We start from the raw sequence: 20,681 nt of genomic DNA on the forward strand, positions 1-20,681 counted from the left end.
AGAAAAAACAGAGTGACTTTTCTTGTGTCATAATTTTGCTTGGGAAGTCACAAAGCTGGACATGTACGTGCTTCTACTTATACACATAAATGCAACACGTTTACTATGAAAACCAATTTAGGAACGTTGAGCTATGAGAGAAGTGACTCCACAAGAACCAGGATGATGTGACTTACACATTTATAACAAGATCTCAGATACTACGTTTAAAATCTGACTGTGAAAGGCACATCTTGGGAAACAAGTGATACACTACCGTGTGAAGGTACCCGTTGATAGGATTTAAGGACGTGTTAGAATCGGAGCCTGGAAAGTTGCTGAGCATTAGTTAGGTCTAGCTTCTTGTCTGAAATGATCAATTTGAATAGTTTTACTTTAAGACTCTACATCAAAGGTAAGGGTGCCCGTGGTCCTGTGAACTGTGGAATACACGTACAGCACACCCCTGATTTATGGAGTGATGGATAAAGGAAATGGGACCAAGAACTGATAAAGAACAGCTGGACACACTGGTGCCCAGGGAAGGAGATGGGATTCAAGTCAGAGGTGCAGGGCAAGAGGCCTGAGGAATAAAGAGCGCTGAGTGGAGGGAAAGGGAGGGCAAAGCACTCACAGCTGTTGGCTTTGTCCAGCTGGAGGCTGTTTGCGGACGCTTGCCCTCAGTGCCACCCTGGCACCAGGCTGCTGCCTGCTCCAGCACAGCCGTGGCTGCGGCTTCCACCGATCACGTGGCCCTACCATCAGACCTGTGTCTCATGGTCTCCTGGGGACTCCAAAGTACCCGAAACACACCCTTTACGGAGTTCTCCAATTTTGCTGTTTTCAAGTAAGGACTCAGACGTCCATGTGTGTATCAGCCTTCCCATTTTACGCTAAAAACTTTCATCACTTCTCAGCATCCTCATTCCGCCACATGAAAGAATACAAAAAACTAGTTTCTAAAAAGTTACCAGATGGAACATTTGTCTCTTTTGCTTGTTTGTTTTTTTGAGACAGAGTCTCACTCTATTGCCCTGGGTATAGGGCTGTGGTGTCCTAGCTCACAGCGACCTCAAACTCCTGGACTTGAGCGATCCTCCTGCCTCAGTATCCCGAGTAGGTGGGACTACAGGCACTTGCCACAACACTTACTAGTTTTTCTATTGTTGGTAGAGACAGGGTCTTGCTCTTGCTCAGGCTGATCTTGAACTCCTGAGTGCAGACAATCTACCTGCCTCGGCCTCCCAGAATGCTGGGATTACAGGCATGAACCACCACGTCCAGCCTAGAACATTTGTCTTAAATGATGTCTTATGTACCAAATAAAATTTTTTATCAAAACAGCTAAATTAAAATGGTCATAAATTTAGAACAATGGTTAATATAAATAATGTTCAGAATAAAGTCAGGACCCCTTTATTCTTTCTGTTTTGTCATTCACCCTGGATGTCATTATACCCTCTAGAGTCAGACCAACGTGGCCCCAATTCGTGCCAAAGCTCCCTAAGTGCTTCTTGGGTCATGCCTGTGGCTGGCTGGGACACTGTTTATGGAGGAGCTGTTTTCATGAAGAAAGAAGGGAATCAATTAGTATCCACATTAGGATCCTAAAACCACCAGAGAGCATGGTTCTCTTTAATCATAGAAGACTCCCTTTTATCAGAAAGTAATAGAGTAATTCCCTCTCTCCCAACAACAGAAAACCATTAAAAAACTTAGTATCAACTTACAAAACCACTTATAATGGGGGGGTGGTGAGGGGAGTAACAGCAAATGAACTAGTTTCATCTCAAATACTTGAAGCAATTAAGACATAGTCTTTCCACGATTTCTCACCAATATGTGGTATCAACTTTTCTCAGCCACAAACCACACCAAAAGGTCCATGGTGTTTTTTTGAAGAAGCAACATTACAATTGAATATATTATTGCTGCCTAAATATTTGACATCAGCAGAGATGGGTGAAAGTAAACAACAAAGGCAAACATGCAACAATCACAAGCGGATCAATTTTACTTCAAAGCCTGAAGTCAAAAGCAAACATTCATTGTACGATTAATTTTTAAAGAGTTATCGCTCCAGCATAAATTGAGACTGCCCAGGAAAGGTTTGCTGTCACAGAATAGCTTACTAACACTAATTTCCCCCTTCAACTACTTTTCCCCTTTCACTTGAGTGCAGCTGATCAGCATTAGAAGGAAAAGCATAAACAATAAATGATCATCATTCACTTTCCCTGGCACCTCATTGGAAAGCAACAGAAAAAAAGCACAGAGTCATTAGTGTGGATTTTTGAATGTGAGGAGTCACATTCCCTGGGAGTTACTGAGGCAGCCTTGCCTCCTATGGGAGAAGAGAGGCAGTGGCCTCGTCACTGGTCACCAGGGCAAAGCTTTGTGGCTTCACACACTTGTGTATTTTGCTTAAGAATATTAATCACTGTTCACCATCTGTGAAATAGTTACCATATGCTGAGTGCCATTTACATCCTTGGGATTCTTACGATGGCCCCAAGTGACAGGTCTAGCAGGTGGCTCTCTCAATTTACAGTTGAGAAAAATGAAGCTCAAGAAAGTCAACTTGCCAAAGTCACGCAGACAGCAGACAAGTGGGTGGGATGTAAGCCCACCTCCAACACTGACCCGCAGCAGTGCCCAGTGGCCCAAACGCCAGCTGCCCAGCATCTGTGGCCGAGGGTGGACAGTCTCCATGCCACAGTTTCCTTGTAGTTAATTGCCTGTGATGCCTTTACTATCACGGTGGTTAATGAGAATCCACAGCACTCAGGGCAGTGCCTGCTGGACAGCAAGAGTGTCCTGCTCTTACCAACAGCACGTGGTCTGTGCCACTCACTGCTGCTCCCAGCCACACACATGTGAACTGATAGATCTCCTGCGAACTGAGCCTTCAGTCTGGGCAATATCAACCTTGCTATTTTGAATGGGCATAGGAACATCTGTCCTCTGACATGAAAAAATTAAACAACGTAATGTAAGCAAGGAAATTTATTTTTTTTTGAGACAGAGTCTCACTTTGTCACCCTCAGTAGAGTGCTGTGGCGTCACAGCTCAGAGCAACCTCAAACTCTTGGGCTTCAGCGATTCTCTTGCCTCAGCCTCCCAAGTAGCTGGGACTACAGGTGCCTGCCACAAGGCCTGCCTATTTTTTGTTGTAGTTGTCACTATTGTTCAGCTGGCCGGGACCGGGTTTGAACCTTCCAGCCTCGGTGTGTGGCTGGTGCCATAACCACTGTGCCATGGGTGCCGAGACAAGCAAGGAATTTTTAGAAACTGTGCCATTCAAAAAACAGTGACTGCCATAAATTATAAGAAGTGAGCCTTCTATAGAACTTTTATTGTTGAAACCAGAGAAGACAAAACCTGTGTGAATATTCACATATCAGGTTTGGCAAGGTTAGGTTTAATCACATACAGTAAGTGGAAAAGAAGAGATATTCAGAACACGTAGGGGTCTTTGACAGGACACTTTTCTGCAGACTCATGTTTGAAAGAGTACAGCTCAGTGACAACCACCTGACATCTAAACTGCAGGACAACACTGCTCAGGACTGCGCCCAGCACTCCCTCCCCACACACCGCTCGGGACTGCGCCCAGCACTCTCGGGACTGCGCACAGCACTCCCTCCCCACACACCGCTCGGGACTGTGCACAGCACTCTCTCCCCACACATCGCTCAGGACTGCACCCAGCACTCCCTCTCTACACACTGCTCGAGAGTGGGGACTGTGCACTCACTTCCTCTCTACAAACTGCTCCATGGGAACAGAATCCCCAAATGGGCCATGAGTTCTGTCTAGGCAAACATTTCTCCTTATGTAGAATTTCAAATGAAAAACCGCGAGATTGTCACTTTAGTCCCTTAACATGACACTCTAGATTCACAGATGCTTGATTCCATTTTGTTAAGAGTATCTTTACAAAAATAGGTTAGAGCAGAGGGTTAGGAAAGTAGAGATATTTTAGAATATATGAGACTATGAACTTTTGCAATCTAACTGAATTGTATTAATTAAGAATTGGTGAATAAAAGCAAACAAGAAATCCTTTTCCACACAGTAAGCTCATAGAGTTCACACATTTAAGGACATCAAGACTTGTCCAGATTGGTAAAGATCACCAACTTCATAAATGAAAGCCCTTGGAACTGGTAAACAATCAGTATCTCCCAGGAGTCAGGGAGCTCTGAAGCACTCACCCTCTTCACAGACAGGACACTGGGACTCAGGTCCCACCTCCAGGGCAGCAAAAGGAACTAGTAGCCCATTTGGGGATTCTATTCTCATGTTTTTCTCCATCTTTCCAAACTTCCCAATTTCTTCAAAGGAAAAGGAAGCTATCCATAGGTATTTTTAAAAATCTGTATAACTCAAAGCTCATGGCCCTCTTTTGATTACTCTGCCTAAAATTTTCCCCTTTAGAGATATTAAGGACAGCAAAATCTGCACAGAGCAATTTCCCATCCTCCATGCTTTGAACGAAATGGAATGTTACAGACTGCTCCAGCCGGGTGTACCAGCCAACAGTGCCATGCTGTGCCTTTGGAAGTTATTTTGTCAGGAGTTTCCAAAATAATTTTGCATGTCTTAATTTAAGATATAAAAAAGGACAGATACACCCAGATATAAACACACACATTGTACATGTGGCATGTATGTAATCATGTTACAATGTTACCTGACCAAAGAGTTGAGAAAAATATTTTTCTAAAAAGCATTTAGTAGACATATCAGGTAAAAACAATATTCTTCATACACAATTAAAATTACTTTTGGTAAAGAAAAAGCATTAGTTTGTTTAGCTGGAATACTGTTCCTGGGTGAGCTGAGCCCACGAGCAGCTGCAGGACGGCAGTTCAGAGGGCTCGTCCAGCTCGACCTGGGCACAAATGCCTGGAACGCCGCATGCACAGCAGTGTTTTATCAGCTGCTGTTTAGCTGGTGTTGAGCTAGTCCAGTGTTTTTCCACCTTTTTTACCTCACAGCACACGTGAACCTATAGTTAAACTTCCGCAGCACATTTAAATTATGTTAATAAAAAAAAAGAATAAAAAAAATTATATATTTACTGTGCTTTGAACTTCTTTCAGAATTAAATTAATGGTTGTTTTAAAAGTTTTGCAGGACACCAATGTGCTGTGGCACACCAGTTAAAATCTCTGAGCTGCAAGGACAAGCCACGGGGACATCTGGGAGAAGTGGGCAGACAGCTCAGCTGCTCTAAGGAGGCAGAAACGCCCACCTGAGGAGCTCGGAATGGCTTTTTCAATTGAGATCAATCCTGAGCAACAGGTGGGGAGTCTGGCAGGGAGGAGGCAGGTAGTCTTGGAATTGAGGCCCCAGGGGTGCAGTGACCCACGGGGGAGGGTTGGGGAGCGAAGGTGGAGGAGGGGCACGTGGCCTGTAGGGGGGTCTGTGGGGGGTTGGGGAGTGAAGGTGGTGGAGGGGCACGTGGCCTGTGGGGGGGTCTGTGGGGGGTTGGGGAGTGAAGGTGGTGGAGGGGCACGTGGCCTGTGGGGGGGTCTGTGGGGGGTTGGGGAGTGAAGGTGGTGGAGGGGCACGTGGCCTGTGGGGGGGTCTGTGGGGGGTTGGGGAGTGAAGGTGGTGGAGGGGCACGTGGCCTGTAGGGGGGTCTATGGGGGGGTTGGGGAGTGAAGGTGGTGGAGGGGCACATGGCCTGTAAGGGGGTCTGTGGGGGGTTGGGGAGTGGTGGTGGAGGGGCACGTGGCCTGTGGGGGGGTTGGGGAGTGAAGGTGGTGGAGGGGCACGTGGCCTGTAGGGGGGTCTGTGGGGGTTTGGGGAGTGAAGGTGGAGGAGGGGCACGTGGCCTATGGGGGGTCTGTGGGGGGTTGGGGAGTGAAGGTGGTGGAGGGGCACGTGGCCTGTTGGGGGGATCTCTGGGGGGTTGGGGAGCGAAGTTAGAGGTTTTCAGGCCACATGTGGCTTCACCAGCAGGGTGACAAGTGAAATGGCTTTGGCAGGAGAGTGTCACACCAGTGCTGTGCTCTAGGGAGTGTTTCCCTGCCTCATGGAGACACTCTACTAGGGATTCTAAGACATCTGGCCACATGGAAAAGTGACAGGGAGAGAAGACGTGTCATCACTGGACTGTCATGTTCTACCTGGGGTGTCCTAGAAAATAGGGCATGCTGAGGAAAATTGTTGACAGGCAGACTTGTTGTAATTTCCCAAAAGAGAAAAAAGATGGAAATAAATACTTATCATAGGAAAAAACGAGTTATTAAAATTTGATGTATGTGCATTTAAAGGGAAATTTGTTACTAGTACATCAAAGAGTCCAGTAAAGGCTAGGTCAGGTCAAGTGTGATCAACGGTGTCATGGCCAGGCAGCATTACAAAGCCGGCAGGGTGACAGGCAAAGTGACTGGGCTAGTCCCGCCTATTTCAAGTGCACTTTAGAAGGAAAAATGCAGGTTGTGGATAGGATTTCATGGAGTCAAGATAGATTAAACAAAGCAGGCCGATAACAGGACTGACGTCACAGCAGGTGAGGCGTCCTGGTGTCAGCCCTGTTCAACCTTTTCATCATGGCTCAGTAAACAAAGTTACAGAAAGTGCACAGTGAAACACTGTCACCCAGGACTGTGTATGTGGGGATGACAAATCAGATGTGGGATAACCTCAATAACAGAATGAAGAAGTGTTGAGAACAGGATTAATTTTAAAAGGGGCCAAATGACAAGGCCTTTACTCAGGGCTCAAACCCCAGCTGCATGAGTGTGAGCTCAGCAGACAGAGGGCAAGTCTGCAGAGAGGCTTCTGTCTGCTTCATTTCTGGGCAGCTCTCTCAGAGCTTGTCGGAGTGACCCAAGGAGTCAGACGGTTGGAGGGACTCACTGCTTGCAAACTGAAGGGGGCAGAGGGAAAAGTCCTCTGTGGAGCACATAGGCAGAGACACAGATATTTGTTAACAACAATAGCTTTCTTACCACACTTTTTTAAAAAGCTGGGAGAGCTGTCAGGAAATGGAATGCGTCTCTGGCGGTGGTGAACTCCCATCACCACAGTGTGCAGATCCAGCTCCCAGACCCCGAGTGACACCACGTGTGCGTTATGTAAGCCTGGCAGCTGCCCCAGCAAGCCTCTGGAGAAGGCTCAGGTGGCCAGCTTCCTGTCCATGTCTCGCTGGAGTGCCTGACCCCGGGGACAGCGTACAGAGATGACAATGAGGTCTTAGCAGGCAGGTCTCCACGTGCGGTCCTCCACAAGGGGAGAAACAGCTCCCCTCTCAAAGCCTTGTGTGACTGCAGCTATGACCAGGGTCACTCTGCAGTAAACAACTGTGGTGGCTCTCAGGAAACAGAAAACAGTCCACTATCGGAGGGAGAAAACTTCCTGCAGACATCTCTCGAGGGCCCTCCCGCCCACCTCAAAGGCTGCGCTCCAGCTCTGAAGACCTGGCCAGAGCAATGTTTTCAAGATGTACTTAGTACAGCTGTTTACCAAGACGCATCTGCTGGGCCCTCAGTGGGGGCTGCGTGCAAGACAGGGTGCCCACATGATGGTGAGCTCACAACTTCCCTATGGAAGCTGCTGCCTCTATGAAGGACTGGCCATTATTAAAATGGGAAAACTGGGTCAGGCAGTACAGGGCAATTCAGGTGAAAGACTTTCTGAGCTCAGAGCACTGCCCCTTCTCTCCAGCCATTGTCAGGTGTCTTGAGGAAGTACTGTGTGCTGAAATGGACACCACTGGCTTCCCCCAGGGGGCAGGCTCTGCAGAGATAGGGTTTTCCATCCAGATTGCACCAAGCCCACAGGGGAAACTCCCTTTTCTTGACAAAATGGGCAGCCTGCTGGATTGTGTGGAGTGCCTCCAGGCCCATGGTCTCTTAGAAAAGTAATTTTTAAAACAGGATGAAAATCGTGAGTTGCAGCCCACCTTGTAGTATCTCTTAAACACTAGCACATTTAATGCCTCAGTTGTATCTCTGAGATTTTTTAATTCAACTCAATAGCTTCCCTTATTTTTTATCAAAAAGTCCCCAGCTATGATGTGTAGAACGGAGGCCCTGTGCCTTCCTTCTGTTTCATATCTTGGTTGCACATCTGCTTAGAGGCTGGCAGAAGACACTGGAGTGATTGCAAAATTCAAGTTATGCTTTCCCATGAATCAACCCTGGGAGGGGGCCTAGAGCTGTCAGCAGGAGGAGCCCCCACTGCCCAGCTGGCCAGACTGCCCTCAGAGGGGTCCCAGCTGCAGACAGGCGGCAGCGCTGACGAGGTGGCACTGGGTGTAGGTCCGGCCATGTCTCCCTGCGGCTCTCAAAGCCACAAAGTGCCAAGTGTTCTTTTCCATCCAGCTCCTGTCATCTGGGACCGAGGGTCCTCCTTAGCTATTTCAGGCAATTATTTCACCCTCTTATAAACAAGAACATTGTCCTCACTGTCATAGCTTGCCCCATCTCTCTGATTTCCAACTCTAACAGCAAAATCATGGCTTCTAATTCTTAAAAAAAATTACCCTACGGTCTAAATTAAAACAAAACAAGTCTGGCTTGGCACCTGTAGCTCAGTGAGTAGGGTGCCGGCCACATACACCAGGGCTGGCAGGTTCAAGCCCGGCCCAGGCCTGCTAAACAACAATGACAACTGAAACCAAAAAAAAATTAAATAAATAAATAGCTGGTCATTGTGGCAGGTGCCTGTAGTCCCAGCTACTGGGGAGGCTGAGGCAAGAGAAACTCTTGAGTCCAAGAGTTTGAGGTTGGTGTGAGCTGTGATGCCACGGCACTCTACAAAGGGCAACACAGTGAGACTCTGTCTCAAAAAAATAAATAAATATATCCTACCTCTTTTTTCACAAATGAGATCATCCATTTTCGCTTTGATGGCTATTTGGGTTGGTTATTTTGTTTTGTCTTATAGTTTTATTTTGTCTTATAGTTTCCTATTAAACAATCATGAGGGAAAAGTTCTATGAGGAGGCCGTGTGGGCTGAGGACATGATTGCAATGGCTGTGTCCTTCTCTTTTCTCCTCCTGCAGACCTGAGGCTGCCAGGCCACCCAGCAAGGAGCAGGAAGGAGGCTGGAACTCCGCATTCCAGGCAGCACTGTGTGGGGCAGTGGCCTATCAGAGTGTGGTCAACATCGTCAGACTCACGTGAAGAGCTTGTGAAAATTCCTGGGCCCACAAACCTGGGGGTGGGGCACAGAAATAAGAATTGTGACAAACATTTTTAGGAGTTTTTTGCACATATATTTTTTGCACAATTTAGGCTTCAGAAAGAGCACAAGTTACCCAGCCTTGGGCAAGTCCCAGCCACGCCGGCTTCAGCTCCCTTATGAGTGCAAAGAGGCCAACAACCTGCAGGTAGAGGATGGGGAGGAACTGGTGCCAGGAGCTCCCGCCATGCTCACCACAGAGGCAGGGCGCACTCGGTCCCTCCTAACACCTAATCTATCCAGCACCTCCCTGACCTCAGGAAGGCAGCAGCTGAGACATCCAGCCTCCCTGGTGCTGGGCCCATCTCTAGCAAGCCACCTTGGTATGGACAGATGACACGGCATGACACTGTCACAGGTGTGGAGGAGCAGAGAGACTTCTTTGTCCTGTGGAACCAGTGCATTTCTACTTTACAAATGCAGAAGTGGACGTTTAATAATGAGCAGCCTGGCCTGGGACACCTGATCACCAGGTGACAGGTGTGTCAAAGCAGAGCTGGTATCTTGGTTTCCCCAGTCCCTGAGATGGCCATACGTCCTGTTTCCCTGGAAGTAAAACAGCCATGAATGGAATTTATCACAGATGATCTCTGTTATTTTATTCCCATCTCTCGATGTCATTTTTATAAAGCAGTAAGAAAAATAGGCATGAATGCACATAGATTTGAGTCCACATGTACCCCAGAGTTAATGGTAAAAGAATACACATGGCTGTATTTTGCAAGATTCTTAATCATTTCTAGGTATCCTGGTGAGCATGACTGAAAAATTAAAAATTTGAGGTACATGTGTGTGTATCAGTGTGGGTGAGAGAAAATTTCACAGAGAAGGCTGCAGTGGTGCACTGACTACCCAAATCCTAGGCCCCTGAAAACTTCTCGATGACGGGGGGCGGGAGGGATGTCCTGGTGGGGCAGGCCAGTCTCTCCAGATGCCCTAGGGGCCCTGCGGACGTGCCACCCACTGAGCAGGAGAGACACAACCAGAACACAGGGACTTGGCGCCTGCACAGCAGCTGCCTCTCAGGACGGACCCAGAGCTCTCCCAGGGACACGGAAGCTGGATTCTTGGACAAGCCAGTTCATTTTTCTCCTCATCAGTCCATGGAAACCCGCCTCCACAGATTAATTTCCAAAGGAATGAACATTATCACCAGATGTCCTCCTCCTCCACAGCCCCACTTCAGGAAATACTTTTCCTTGATAATGAGGAAGACTTGACTTCAAGAAGCCAAGATACAGTTCTGCAGAATAGGTTTCATCTTTTACATGAAAAACACAGCTCGCCTCAGATGGGCTGTACTGTGCATTCCTGGTTGCTGTGCACCTGTCCGCACGGCACGACCAGCTCTCCTGACGCCACTTGCCTCTCGTCCATCAGCACCTCACTGAAGCTGCCAGGGACAGTTACGGGGCCATGCAGTGCTCAGCCTCTAAGCATTAGATACTGCCTAAGAGAACTGTGGAGAAGTTAGCCCTGGGACAACAGATGCTACATTCATCATCCTAAATTAAAAGAATCCTAGGGAAAAAAAACAAAACAAAGTCAAAGAATGCCAGTCAGCAGCTAAAAGTTTCCATCAAAATTAGAACAGAATTTTCATCTCAAAAGTTATTTCTTAAATTATATTTGGTCTGCAGACATGAATAAAAATGACTGCTCCCAGAAAAGATTTTATAGTATCACGAACGGACAAGGCAAAGCAGGGCAGAAGGGCAGCACAGTCAGGGGACCACTGGTCTTGCTCATGTTCATCCAGAACGCAGCCTGGAGGCCCGTGGTAGCCAAGCACAGGCACTGGCGGATGCGGTCACCCTGTGGTCAGTAAGCTGACGGCACTCCACTGGCCTTGGCTGTACATCACCCAAGTCAGGGATCCAAAAACCCAGTGGAGTAAGAATGACCGACACAACTCAGAACACAAAAGCAATTCCATTTACGAGAAAAAGCACACAAAATAAATTCTTCTAATTTGAAACACAGAAAGTAGAACCCAAAGAGAAGCAGGCGAATTCTGTTTTGACCCTGACACTGTGACGAAATGCATGAGAAGCCCAGTCCCAGCACGGAGAGGGCCCCGCCGGACACTCAGCTCATCTTTTCTCCTGTAGATGTCAGCTGGAGAAACCAAGGCACACGCAGGCTAAGTGACTTGTCAAAGTCTCATTTCAGTTTGGATTCTTTTGGTCTAAGCAGAGAGGTCTCTGTGGGAGCTCCAGGCACACAAAACCAGCCAAGTCCACCTGGGTCTCCAGGGTCTAGAACACAACTCTCTGCAATGTTGGCAATGGAGAGCCCACAGGTCCCCAGCCTCAGATGGACAGATCTTCAGCAGCATCACCCAAACTACATTTCTTATCTGGGAATTTATGGAGCGCTGGCACTGGCCATGCTGGTGCCACCCAGCACGGGGCTGCAGGCAGAGCTGTGGTCAGCCACCTGGGACGCCATCTACATCTTGTTCGTCCTTAAGGACATCTGACACAACAGCCCTGTTTTGAACAACTGAAAAAGGCATGTAAACTAGGCTCCATGAGACACACAGTGATGAAAACAGTTTTCTTTAAAACCAATCATAACAATAATATAATAAAATACAGAAAAAACAGAAAACAGATTCATTTCTTTCATGGCACTTGTGGGGTGAACACAGGTTAAGAGTGTTGAGCTCTAGGCCTCGTTTCCAGGCAAAGGTCCTACGTTGTGACTGGACAAGGAAATAGGAGCCTGGACAGGGCACCTCAGCCCTGGCGCTGGAATGAGGCCAATCCCACAACAAACATTCAGCCTGACAGTCAGCCTCCTCATCTCACCCTTTGGGGCACCTCCTGGGTTCCTCAAATACATTTGTAGGACTCAGTAGCTAATTTGAATTGTCAGCCAAAATGCAAAAGGTTGAGAGGGCCAGTTTGCTAAACTTCACCCACCGATATTACAGGTCCCACTCTCCTGTGGGTGTGATTTCTTGGATATGATATCACGGCTCAGAGATGGAAAGATAGGTATGGGAGAAAAACCCTCATGATTTGGGGCTCTGCATGTGTTCTATACATAATTTAAAATTGTAACTGAGAATCCCATTTGCCCAGCACCACCCTCCCACGTCCCTGGAAAGCCCTCCGTGTGTGCACTAAGACACACGTGTGGACGTGGGCGCTGTGGTGCCACCCAGTCTCAGCACCCGTGTCTGACAACAGCTGTGCAGGAGACAAAGCGTCCAGCACACAAATGAGGCCGAGCTCTGTCCCACACAATTTGGAAAGCTCTCAACAAAGTGCAATTAAATTTTTAAAAAAGCAAATGGTAAAACAATATGCATCATATGAACTCATACGAAATATAAACACAACCTAAGCCATCTATTTTTATTTGTCCATATTTGTATGTAAAATACACACCAAAAAATCTGGAAGGATTCCTCCCCAACTTTTGTTTTTTTGGAGACATAATCTCACTTTGTTGCCCTTGGCAGAGTGCTGTGGCGTCACACCTCACAGCAACCTCCAACTCTTGGGTTTAGGTGATTCTCTTGCTTCAGCCTCCTGAGTTGCTGGCACTACACGGGTGCCCACCACAATGCCTGGCTATTTTTTGTTGCAGTTGTCACTGCTGTTTTAGCTGGCTGGGTCTGGGTTTGAACCCGCCACCCTCAGTATATGGGGCCAGCACCCTACCCACTGAGTCGCAGGCACTAACCTCCTCCCCAACTTTTAACAGTTGGGGGGGACTCTGGGGAGTGGGCAGAGCATGGCTCTTGCCTTCCTGAAAGAGGCTCATGCCTCTCTAACTTCCTGAAATCCTTAAACTTTTTATGGAGCATTTTTGTATCATGTAACTAAATACAGACAAATCAATGAATAAATGATGACAGAAAAAAAAAAATGATGAAGGTAGAGGGAGGAGAGAGAGGGCAGGAATGAAGGACCAGGCTGGTTGCTCTCCAGAGCGCGATGTTTTCACAGTCAAAGGGACAGAGGTATGGTTGGTGGCACTTCAGTCTATCTTCAGAAGTCTTTCATTCCCCCAGGAGACAGCGTCAGCAATGCAGAAAGGGCGAGAGCATGGCTGAGGGCCCTTAGGCCAGATGAAGGCGGCTCCCCTACTAATCACAGGGAAAGTTGATGTGATGATGGGAAGGTCACATGCTCACAGGTACGCCCCTGTCATTTGTATGGTAATGAACTATTACCTTAACACAAGCATGTGCCAGGCATTTAATTTGCAAGTGCAGATGCCTGGCAGTTGACTTTAAAATTATTCTGAAATTATCCCTCTGTAATCTGAACAACTAGATTTACTAAGAGAGAGTTGCACAAAGAAGGAATCTGGGGATTGTGAAGCTCGACTTCTTCTGAAGGCCTGGGACACACCTGTGCTTTGCCACAGGAGGAAGGGTGAGGAATGTTCTCTGTTTCACAGATCGGATTGTCACTGTTTCATGGGGTCCTTGTGCAAGGGACCTCCCCGGACCCAGGTCTGCCTTCAGCACAGGAGCAAGTCAAGTGGATTCTGGCATTTGAAACCTGCCTTCTAGGTCCCTCAGGGCGGAGTGGGCCTTGGAGCAGGTGTGGCTGACACTGAGCAGGTGTGGGCATGTGTAGCCTGTGTCTACTACACACATCATATCAGGATTTAGGGAAGGAAATGCCATTTCCATCTGTCTGTCTGTCACCTCCTCTGTGGGCCCAACACACACACACCCCTTGCTTCTCCTCTGATTGCAGGATTAAGAAGGCCCAAGTTTACTCCTTTTAGCTCCTGTCTGTGGCCTGCAGCACAAAGAGAAGAGGCGAGGAGGGAGGGCAGATGGGTGGGAATGCTGCTCACTGGTTCTCATTCACCTTCCCGGGCCCTGACACCACGGCTCCGGGGCACCCCATCCAGGTCCTCCAGGACAGTGTGCCAGGACGGTGGCCCTCAGCTGGAAGAGTGGGTGTTCAATAAACCCAGTCAGGGAGTTTCTAGCTTATCACAACATCACAAGCAATGTGCAAGACGATGCTGGCTTTCTTATTTCTCCTTCAAAATCTGACCTCCTTATTAATGAGTCTAAGACTCAGAAAACCCTGGTGTCACTGCAACACACTTTTCCATATCGTTCAAAGGTTCTACGTGCAGCCCACCTTTCTGAATGCACGGTTCGCTCTTTTTAGGGGGAATAAACAAGACTATCAGAACCAGCATTCCTGAGACACATCTCTGCTTCCACCTCACCAGGTGTCACGCAGGGACTCAGCAGGAGTGTTTCCAGTCAGAGCCGTGGTGACACTGACCAGCCCTCTAAGAAATGCCTGGTTGAATAAAGGATTGTGAGCTCAGAACACACATTTTTTTAAAAAGTTCGGAAACTTCTTCTCCATGCTGTGCTGGGTCCAGACACAGGAGCCGCTGTGGTCGAGGCAGCGGTCCTGAGCAGCCGCTGTCCTCCCAGCCTCTGCGTGTGGTCAGATCTGGAAAGCACACTCAGGGCAGCAGGGGGAATGTTTTCCTTGTTTCAAGTGGGCAGTGGAAGTAGTGAAAGCCTAAGTAAACTCTGAGCATTAGATAATGGGCCATTGTAACTCTGGACAACTTCCTGAATGGCCCTGAAAGAATGGGCTTCTCATTTCCTGCTTGCACAGAGGTTAGGACAGTGTTGTGCATGAAGACCCGGGAGGGCACGAGAGACAGTGGGCCAGAGGGCAGAGACAGGGCTGGTTCCTGGCTTTGAAGGGAAAACAAAAAGAAGAGGGAAAAGTCTATTCCTCCTCGGGTTGTCTAACCCCAAATATTGTCTGTCCTCCTCCCGGCCGGCTGGGCCCCACTGTAGCTGAGCTGCCGCCGGGTCATTCTGCCCTGACCTCTGCTCCGGGGCCCTGGACAGTGGTCACCAGTGTGTAACAGGCCTCACAGTAGCCCGTGTGGGCAGGGAATAAAATTGATGAGGCAAAAGAAGAAGAAGAGATGAAAACATGACAGAAAAAGAGAGTTACCCGCAGCTCATGCTCAAACGGAAAGCCACTCTGGTCTTATTCCAAACAATGCCAGAAGAGCCGGCATCAGAAGCTCCACGGCTTCATTTTCCCCATACTCAGGAACATGTCTTTCCAGGGCTCTTTCTTCCTCAAAGGGGGAGAAATCATCTCACTTTTTTGCATTAGAGAAATCATCTCACTGTTTTGCATTACAACTGACTTTTTCCCTTTAAATTTTCCAACCCACAATTACTAGCTGTAAGATATCATGGAAAAGAAAAGTGAGCATTGAGAACAGTGGGGTGGGGGCCCTGACTGCACAATCAGCTCCAAAACAGAGCAAACTGTCCCTCCTCTCTGAGCCCCATGCCCTGCGGCCACAGAGGGAGGTGCTGGGGGGACAGACGGGGGTCTCAGAGAAAACAGGACGGCCAGACGGGCCGCACACCACCAGCCTTTTATGGAGAGCAGCTGTCACTACCCAGCTGACAGTGGTTTCACAGTGTTTAGGACCCAGTGGGGAGAAGAGGGCTGTCTGCGGGAGGGTAGGGAGGAACATCTGTGATAGCGTCAAACTCGGGCCTCAGTGGAGGAAACATGGAGCCAGATGGACGTGAGCCCAAATTCTGCCACTGTGTAGTTTGGGGCCATCATGACCCTCTATTTCCTTATTTTTAGAAAAGTTGATGCGAGAATTAGCTGCTACAAGGTATAAAATACCTGCTTCTGTGCCAGTAGATAGAAGACACCCCCCAGAGGTCAGTTCTCTGTTCTGCTGTGATCCTTCACGAATTTCATTTAGCAGAATTCTACCACACAATGCTGGTTTTATACTACTCATGAAGCGCCAGCCATGTGCCTTACTCTTTCTATTTTATTAGGTTTTGGGGGGCAGCACCTGTGGCTCAGTGGGCAGGGCACCGGCCCCATATACCGAAGGTGGTGGGTTCAAACCCAGCCCCGGCCAAACTGCAACAAAAAATAGCCCGGCATAGTGCTGGGCGCCTGTGGTCCCAGCTACTCGGGAGGCTGAGGCAAGAGAATCACCTAAGCCCAAGAGCTGGAGGTTGCTGTGAGCTGTGATGCCAAGGCACTCTACCCAGGGCAACAAAGTGAGACTCTGTCTCTAAAAAAAAGGAATTATTTTATTAGGTTTTCATGAGAAAAGCACTGCTCCCCATTAGCAGAAGAGGAATAGCCCGTGTCTCTGGGTCAAGAGGAGACGGCAGCCCTGGTGTCTGAGGCCAGCTGTGCCCTCTGAATTCTCCACTGCACCAGGCTTCATCTCCTGGAGAAGGTGGTGCATGCGCCAGTCAACACAGAAACAGCACCTGGTCACCGTAGAGTCTGAAAGATTTCCACAAATGTGGCAGAAAGGTGGCAACGGAATAGCGATCTCAGACTATACAGGATCCAGTGGGGGAGAAGTACCTCAGGCAAGACATAGCTGATAGTGGGGCTGTCAGCATGTCTTTCAAATGATTGAATCCAAAATACCTAGGAAGATGGTTCACTCTAGGCAGGCTGCCTGCTGCCCGCTCAGTACTGCAAACTCCCGCTGGGTTCTGGCACCCTGACTTCTGCTGCTGACTAACCGTCCCGAAGGAGGACCAGGAAAGGGAAGCAGGTACCTTCCTTGCATTTGAGGGCAAGCTGATCATTCCAAAGACACTGCACCTCGTCATGGTTAATTCTCTATTATTCATACGTGCAACTCACTGGGAGGGCCGGGACAGAGAGAGCAGGTTCACTCCAAGGGGAAACGTGTGCCTAGGGTGCCTCAGGGCTCCCCTGAAGACAAACACCAGCATGCCAAATTCTTCTTCCCAATACCAGCCCTTCAAGTGTCTGGACCCAGCTATTACAATCTCCTTTAGCATTCTCAAACATAAACAGCCCAGCCTGTCTTCATCTGTCATTGTGACTCTTTCCAAGGGCCATCCCCATCTATGACCTTTCCAGTTTGCAAGCTTTCCTCCTAAGGGCAGCCTCGGAACCAGACATTTCTCATCAGCATGAGCGTCTGCAGCTTTGCCATGTCTTTTGCTTATTATCTCTGAATGCTTGACCCAAACGCATGCTACATATCACCCCCACGGTCAGGTTATATGGCAAAGTTGGAAGTCAAGTTTTGTAGACGCAAATATGATTTCAAATTAGTTAGAGTTAATAAAAAATTAAAAATTTCCTGCATAGCCCTGACTTGATGTACTTAAAGCCCATGAAAAATGAGTTGGCACTTCCTGGACAGAGATACTTTCCATTCGCCTCAGAGAAGCAACCAGCTGTGCCGGAATCTGTGTATGGAGAGGGTGGCCATGGGAAGCCCAGGACCTACGTCCTACAGCCACTAGGAACCGAATTCTGCCGAAACCCAGTAAGCATGGAGAAAGGCCTGGAGCATCAGTGGAGAACACACCTAAAGAACAGCCTTGAAAGTCCCAAAGAACCCAGACTCTCGACCTATAGAAACAGTGAGGTAACAAGTATGTGGTGTTTTAAGGCACCGTGTTTGCAGTTATTTGTGATAATGTCGTAGTTTGGACTCATATTTCATTACAGTAAACTAAATCTCAACTCTTCTTCACAGGAGACTTTATTGAACCAGCTTTCTTCCATCCAGTATCTTCATAGCTGATTTGGCCCTGACCTTACTATAAATTCCATGATGCTGTTCCAGTCGTCATGGAATGAATTTAGCATCCCAATCTTGCCAGCCCATCTATTCCAATCCCTCCCTCCTAAGCTCTTGTGCTTCCAAAACCTGGAGTACTCATTCCAACTGGCTGATCATTCCCAGTATGTTATTTTTTGACTCATCTGAGTAACAAAAAGAGATATTAAGTTTTATTTCACCAAAAACGTTTCAGTATATTTAAACATTAATGACTGTCTGCATTATATACATGAGTTCACCAATTTTTAAAACACAAATTTGACTAACAGGTAGAAAAATTTTATCATTGATATGTACTAGGTGGCCTAAAAGTAATTTAAAGCTATGATGTCAATCACACACATTCAGTGTGCCCCCCATGTTTCTATTTTGGTTACGCAGCAGACAGCTTTTCATGCCCTTTTCAGAGTGACCCTACTTTGTGTATTTCTGGCATATGAAGATGACATCTGGCAGAGGGGCCTAGGCAACCTACATCAGCCTCTGCTGCAGTCCCACCGCCGTGTGAGTACTGAAGGTCTGGAGGAAGCTCAGGGTGAAGGAGCTGAGCACGGCAGAGGAAGTGCCTGAGATGGAGACTTTAGGCCGTCAGGACTGCCAGTGACACTGCAGAGCTGACCACCATGCAGTTCAAAGTCTTCCGGGAAGACTGCAGAAACCACCCCCCGCCGGCAGCTGAATTGTTCAGTAAGACGTGCCCAAGTCCTAATGTCTGATACCTGTGACTAAGACTTATTTGAAAATAGGGTCTTTAAAGATATGACTGAGTTAAAAGGCGGCCGTACTAGATCAGAGTGGGCCCTAATCCAATGACTGATGTCCTTGTGAAGAGAGACATTTGGACACACATACAGAAAGGAGAGTGCAGTGTGATGACGGACAGTGGAGGGAGACCAGAGCTGTGCGTTTCCAAGACAAGAAATGCCACGGTTGTCAGCAACACCAGACCCTGGTGGCATCCTTCCCTGCAGGCTTCAGAGGCCCCCAGAACGGGGAGGGAATACATTTCCCAGACAAGGCTTCCTCAGCACTGTCCTCCCACTGCGTTCCCTTCAGGGCATGAGGAGCAAGACAGCCCACAGAATGGAAGATGTAGGTTGGGTGTCCGGCCCCGGTGCAGACTGCATCAAAAACTGACATGCCCTCTGCAGCCAGCAGTCCACAATGGATAAACACCCTGTTAATCATTTCCACTCGTTTCTGCAAAGAGCCCTGCCAAAAGCATGTTCCAACACTTTCTGTGCAGATTAAGTTGTTGCTGTTCACATGAGAAGAAATTCTACCTGTGAGAATGTCTGGCATACAGGCAGCATCCAGGTACACTTCTCGAGCATTTAAAATCCAGCACTGAGCTTTTAATCTTTAACACACACCTTTTGCATTTTCTAAACGTGTCGACGCCAACCGGGCAGTATCGCCACACAACGAGCACTCAGCCTGCCTAATAAACGACGCTGCCCCTGGGTCACTCCCGAGTCCTACTTCAGTGGGGAAGAACATCTGCATTTGTCCCCAGCACACCCATGCTGCGGTGAACGACATTTCACTTGTTTTAACTGACAACGATAGCATACATTTGTGGAGCACAACATGACGTTCTGATATATGCACACATAGGGAATGGCTACATTGAGCTAGTTAACAGATGCATCACCCCACGCTTCTGCAATGAGAATACTTAAAATCCACTCTCTTAGCCATTTCCAAGAATGCAGTATGTTGTTAACTACAGTCACCATGATGGACACAGATCCTTGAACCTACTTCTCCTACCTAACTGAAATTTTATGCCCCCCAACATCTCCCTGAGCTCGCCCCCAGCCCCACTCTCCACTAAGCTTTGCGACTTCAGCCTTTCAGACCCTGCACGTGAGTGAGGTCCCGGGGGTCTGCCTGTGGGTGCCTGGCTCACTTCACCTGATGCTCTGCAGGTTTGCAAGTGACAGGATTTCCTTCCTTTTTTAAGACTGAAGGGTATTCCACCGTGTGTAGGTACCCCAAGCAATGACTGGCATTTATTAAAAACAAAAAGCAATAAAAGCTCCTGATTATTGTAACTATAGAAAAGTCTAAAATTCGGTGGCATTTTCCCAACAAATGGTGTGGACCTATTTGGCATCCCAGGCAATAAAAAGTGAGCCTTAACCTAAACCTCACATCTTACACAAAAATTAACTCACAATGGATCATTGATTTAAATCTAAAACACCAAACTGTGAAACTTTTAGAAAATAACACAAACCCTCTGGGCCTAGAGTTTGCCAAAGAGTTTTCAGATATAACACCAAAAATCATGATCTATAAAAGAATTTTTTTATATATTGGACTTCATAATTAAAAACGCTTATTCAGCAAATGACCCTGTTAAGAGGTTGAAAGGGCAAGCTTCAGACTCCGGGAGATGCCACACAGAGAACACATACGGGGCTCTCAGAACATGCCGGTGTTCCCTCTTGGCACAGCGTAAATGGGCTCACCCAAGCTGGAGACACTTCTCACACTCTCCTGGGCTCTGCCTCCCTCAGGTGTCAGGCGCAGTGAAAATGAGGAAAACTAGGAAGCAAGCTAGGCTAGGCCTGGGACTGGGCTGGCTCTCAGGCAGAAGACCTAATGGGGCCCCCAAATACTCCATCATCAGATACGTAGCACTTGATCAAACTAATGTAATAGAATCCATGCTGAACCAGGCAGCACACAAGCACACACGGAAGACACCATCACTCCAATTCTAGCCCTGGAAAGAACACAGGCTCAGGGGAGACAAAATAAAGTGCACGGTCCTGATACCCTCAGTTTCTATTCTCAGGTAATTCTCACACGATGCACTGTGCTCCCCCAAGTTCTCAGCAGCAGTTCTCACCTGCCA

The 20,681-nt window shown here is 47.9% G+C and overlaps 1 protein-coding gene across 2 annotated transcripts in view; it reads right to left on the reverse strand.

Annotated features, from left to right (window-relative positions):
- Positions 1 to 20,681, reverse strand: part of EGFR (epidermal growth factor receptor) — a 183,636-nt gene that overhangs the window by 109,901 nt on the left and 53,054 nt on the right. The gene's annotated exons all lie outside the window — the stretch shown is intronic.

Source organism: Nycticebus coucang, chromosome 11 (genome assembly GCF_027406575.1).
Source record: "Nycticebus coucang isolate mNycCou1 chromosome 11, mNycCou1.pri, whole genome shotgun sequence".
NCBI lineage: Eukaryota > Metazoa > Chordata > Mammalia > Primates > Lorisidae > Nycticebus > Nycticebus coucang.